Below are 6,000 nucleotides of genomic sequence, written 5' to 3'. Positions count from 1 at the left end.
AATGGTGTGAATTGGTAAGTGGTTCTGACACATTGTCCATCCTGGGTGGTTGGTGGCCTCTATAAGATTGTCTATCTTGAGATTGACGGCTGGGGAACCGGATTCTTCGTCTGCCAGCCTTGCTACATTCTTTGCACAGGGACCCTCTGTTGTCTGTGTCTGCCCCTGGCGCCAGGCATTGGCTGCATCCCCCCCCCGCCCTATTGCCCACCACTTCAAAAAGAAAAAAGCGCAGTTCACATGGCGCTTCTTTCATCGCTGCTCCTGCCCGGCAGGACTGTGTGCGCCATTAAGATGCACACAGCATTCAAATGCGCTGGCAGCTGGAGCAACAGGAAGGAGCCAGCAGCTTCATCCTGTCACTCCAGCCTGGGCTTCCTGTGTGGCAGCGGCTTAGCATGAGGCTGTCTGCATAGGGAGCAGAGAGAAGAGGAGCAACAGCAGCTGCAGGGGAACGAAGGAGAGGTGAGTGTTTTTTCTTCATGAAGACCCAGGACAGATGGAGAAGAAAGAGAAAAGTGAACGACTCTGATCAGAGAAGACGCCCCCATGAGTATGTAATTATAATGACTTATATGGTCTGCAGCACCTGTACAGCTCAAATCTACTTCTATATAGGGGTTATTGATCTTTTGTATAGTGGTTTTTATTCAATAACAATATAGCAGTGTAAGGCTGGGTTCACATCACGTTTTTCAAGTACGTTTCCTGTATGCGTTTTCATTATTGGGGAGGGGGAGCCCAGACTACAAGCCGTGTAAGGGGCCCCAAAATTTCTGATAGCAGCCCTGTGGGTCTAGGACATTCAGACTTTAACTTGCTCCTTGCCGCTATGTCAAGTTTTTATTTTAACCCATTTGCAAACAAATTTTGACACCTGTGGGTTGGGGACCCATTCTTTCGACCACAGGTATTTTATATGTCCTGGGTAGAGATGAGCGAACTTACAGTAAATTTGATTTGTCGCAAACTTCTCGGCTCGGCAGTTGATGACTTTTCCTGCATAAATTAGTTCAGCTTTCAGGTGCTCCCGTGGGCTGGAAAAGGTGAATACAGTCCTAGGAGACTCTTTCCTAGGACTGTATCCACCTTTTCCAGCCAACCGGAGCACCTGAAGGCTGAACTAATTTACGCAGGATAAGTCATCAACTGCTGAGCCGAGAAGTTCATGACAAATCAAATTTACTGTAAGTTCGCTCATCTCTAGTCCTGGGTCGAAGTATGGGTTGCACCATCAAGAATAATCGGTTCAGAGGAATGATCTTCCAACAGGTCATCCTCTCCCTCTGATATGTCTTCGTATTCTGAGTCATCAGAGTTAGAAATTATACTTTCCTGAGATGAGGAGTGATCAGAGGATATATTATGAGAGGTTAGTTTAATCTTAGAAGATACCTTAATTGCCCCTTTTTTATGTGCTTCCTCTAGGGCTGAGGGTTTGGGGGGTAGACTAGATACCCCTAGAAATGAGCTTTTCTGAGAAGCTTTAATTTCAACCTGATCCCCTGGATGTATAAATTTTTTCTTTGATTTTGTCACAGAAGGATCGGTATTTAGGTTTTGCCTTTTCTGATGCACCTTACCTCTTTTTAGACCTGCCATCATGTGGAAGGTCAAGTCTTCAGCAGACCAGAATATATTAGAAGGGGGTGAAGGACCCTTCATAGGAGAATCATGTGGATTATTGTGATTTATCGCAGATTACACTGATTTGGTTATCACATCTTGTATTGAAGACATTGCGGATTTGACTGCTGATTGTACAGATTTATTCAATGACTGATCCACCAATGATTGCAATAAATTCTCATCAACATAATCAAAATTTTGTGTCTCAGACATCTTAGTGGTTTCTTTGTTTGCCATGACACTGAGGCTGATATCTATGTAATGATATATATATATGTAGAAAATATATCTAACCATTTATATAAATATACACACACATTCTGTGGGTGCAAGATGTAAAATAAATAAATAAACTAAATAGATTAATAAGTATATATATATATATATATATATATATCTATATCTATATATAGATATAGATATATATAAATTATAATCATTAATAGGATTAATTAATTTATTGTACAAATGAATTCATAAATATAGGAAATTAATTATTGAAATTTATTCTCTAAGAAATAAATTATTCAGAATCATGTATTATGAAATAATAAGTAGTAGTTAATTAGTTAGCAGTTCATTTGTTATTATCAGTTAATATGATATATCACAATCAGGAGGGAGTAAGCCTGTAAATTATAGTAACAGAGTCTAGATATACATATCCTGTACATGAATTAGAAGTATACTGGTGATAAGGAAGGTCCCGGGCAGTGTTTATTATTGTCGAGGAGAAGGAGAGGCAGAACAATGCTGAGGTAGCGTTCCGAGCTGATGACGGGACTCAGTGGGAGGACGCGCGTCTGAGGAGAATGACAGCGCGAGCCAGACGTCAACCAACTGGGGCGGGAAATACCTCAAGGATGCGGACAGTGTATGAGGTATTAAGATGAACAGAGGATAATGGTGACGTAGGTGATATAGAGTATATAGATATATCTATAAAGTATAATAGAAAGAAAATAATGAAAATTAAATGAAGTAATGAATTAGATATATAATTTACAGATATGAATATAATGTAGTGACCAATGGACTGAAATGTACATATATACTGTAGTGAAATAACCAGAATATATGGCTATTATGAGAAGGTGAAATGCATGGTGGTTGATGGCCGATATGTGTCACCAAGGCTCCTGGCCTTGGTGACATAAGAGCCGATATTTATTCAGTGTCTGTGCTGTGATGCAGATTGACACTGTAGCCGTAGTTTGGCTGGAAGGCCAATCCTGGATGGCTCTCACTGGGAATGGTCAAGTGTAGGGTGGGGGCCATTCCCCACAATCCAGTCCGCCTTTTGTTGGCCTTAAAGGCAGCTTGCTTTACCAGCTGGAGGGATTTGCTAGTTGCGGCTTACACTGCCAGAGGGAGCTGAATGTGGAGTTCTTCACTGAGAGATTAACCCCTTAAGGACCGGGGTTTTTTCCCGTTTTTGCATTTTCATTTTTTGCTCCTTGCCTTTAACCCCTTAAGGACTCAGCCCATTTTGGCCTTAAGGACTCAGACAATTAAATTTTTACGTTTTCATTTTTTCCTCCTCGCCTTCTAAAAATCATAACTCTTTTATATTTTCATCCACAGACTAGTATGAGGGCTTGTTTTTTGCGCGACCAGTTGTCCTTTGTAATGACATCACTCATTATATCATAACATGTATGGCGCAACCAAAAAACACTATTTTTGTGGGGAAATTAAAACGAAAAATGCAATTTTGCTAATTTTGGAAGGTTTTGTTTTCCCGCCGTACAATTTATGGTAAAAATGACATGTGTTCTTTATTCTGAGGGTCAATACGATTAAAATGATACCCATTATTATATACTTTTATATTATTGTTGCGCTTAAAAAAAATCACAAACTTTTTAACCAAATTAGTACGTTTATAATCCATTTATTTTGATGACCTCTTACTTTTTTATTTTTCCGTATAAGTGGCGGTATGGGGGCTCATTTTTTGCGCCATGATCTGTACTTTTTTTTGATACCACATTTGCATATAAAAAACTTTTAATACATTTTTTATAATTTTTTTTTTAATAAAATGTATTAAAAAAGTAGGACTTTTGGACTATTTTTTTTCGTTCACGCCGTTCACCGTACGGGATCATTAACATTTTATTTTAATAGTTCGGACATTTACGCACGCGGCGATACCAAATATGTCTATAAAAAATGTTTTTTACGCTTTTTGGGGGTAAAATAGGAAAAAACTGACGTCTTACTTTTTTTATTGGGGGAGGGGATTTTTCACTTTTTTTTTACTTTTACATTTTTTTACATTTTTTTTTACACTTGAATAGTCCCCATAGGGGACTATTCATAGCAATACCATGATTGCTAATACTGATCTGTTCTATGTATAGGACATAGAACAGATCAGTATTATCGGTCATCTCCTGCTCTGGTCTGCTCGATCACAGACCAGAGCAGGAGACGCCGGGAGCCGCACGGAGGAAGGAGAGGGGACCTCCGTGCGGCGTTATGAATGATCGGATCCCCGCAGCAGCGCTGCGGGCGATCCGATCGTTCATTTAAATGGCGAACTGCCGCAGATGGCGGGATCTGTATTGATCCCGGCACCTGAGGGGTTAATGGCGGACGCCCGCGAGATCGCGGGCGTCGGCCATTGCTGGCGGGTCCCTGGCTGCGATCAGCAGCCGGGATCAGCCGCGCATGACACGGGCATCGCTCCGATGCCCGCGGTTATGCTTAGGATGTAAATGTACGTCCTGGTGCGTTAAGTACCACCTCACCAGGACGTACATTTACGTCCTGCGTCCTTAAGGGGTTAAAAAATCATAACTCTTTCAATTTTGCACCTAAAAATCCATATGATGGCTTATTATTTGCGCCACCAATTCTACTTTGTAATGACATCAGTCATTGTTCCCAAAAATCTACGGTGAAACATAAAAAAAAATATTTGTGCAACAAAATTGAAAAAAAAATGCAGTTTTGTAACTTTTGGGGGCTTCCGTTTCTACGTAATACAAATGACACCTTATCTTTATTCTGTAGGTCCATACAATTAAAATGATACCCTACTTATATAGGTTTGATTTTGTCTGACTTCTGGAAAAAATCATAACTACATGCAGGAAAATTAATATGTTTAAAATTGTCATCTTCTGACCCCTATAACTTTTTTATTTTTCCATGTATGGGGCGGTATGAGGACTCATTTTTTGCGCCGTGATCCGTTGATAGGTATTATTGATCGCTTTTTATTCATTTTTAAATTATATAAAAAGTGACCAAAAATGCACTATTTTGGACTTTGGAATTTTTTTGCGTGTACGCCATTGACCGAGCGGTTTAATTAATTATATATTTTTATAATTCGTACATTTCTGCACGTGGTGATACCACATATGTTTATTTTTATTTACACTGTGTTTTTTTTTTTATTGGAAAAGGGGGGTGATTCAAACTTTTAATAGGGGAGGAGTTAAATGATCTTTATTCACTTTATTTTTTCACTTTTTTTTGCAGTGTTATAGCTCCCATAGGGACCTATAACACTACACACACTGATCTTCATCATTGATCACTGGTTTCTCATAAGAAACCAGTGATCGACGATTCTGCCGCATGACTGCTCATGCCTGGATCTCAGGCACTGAGCAGTCATTCGGCGATCGACAGCGAGGAGGCAGGTAGGGGCCCTCCCGCTGTCCTGTAAGCTGTTCGGGATGCCGCGATTAGCAGCGGCTATCCCGAACAGCCCGACTGAGCTAGCCGGCAACTTTCACTTTCACTTTTAGCCACGATCGGTGCTGCGCGCTATTAGAGGCGGGTCCCGGCTTCACTATGACGCCGGGCCCGCCGTGATATGACGCGGGGTTACTGTGTAACCCCGCGTTATATCAGGAGAGCAGGACCAAGGATGTACCGGTACGTCCTTGGTCCTTAAGGGGTTAAAAGTTGTGAGCAGCCTGCCTGGAGGCTTGGAAAAGACTTTCTTGATGCCGCATGGCATGGACTCAGGCATGGCATGGCATGGACTTTTGTTACGTTTTCCTTTGTTCTGCATTTAAAGACTGTTTGCTGCTTGCCAAGTGTGAATAAAACACTGAACTTTGTTTCCTTGCCTCTATACTGCAAACGCATCTATCTGCAAGAGCGAGTCATCACACTATGTATAATATATTAGGATAAAATGTAATGAAAATAAATGGAAATAACATTAAATATATATATGGAATTATGAAAAATTGTTATGAGGTATATGAAATAGAAAACAGTAAAGAATGAATAGCATAATTTGAGTCTCCTGGATTGTAATAAAATTGTGTTGCATCTTCTCCTCATCTCTCTGTGTCTGGTTTCCTGTACCCACAACACCAAGGACACCCGATTTCATCAGCC

Source organism: Hyla sarda, chromosome 2 (genome assembly GCF_029499605.1).
Source record: "Hyla sarda isolate aHylSar1 chromosome 2, aHylSar1.hap1, whole genome shotgun sequence".
Lineage (NCBI taxonomy): Eukaryota > Metazoa > Chordata > Amphibia > Anura > Hylidae > Hyla > Hyla sarda.
Note: the sequence above shows the minus strand (reverse complement) of the source record.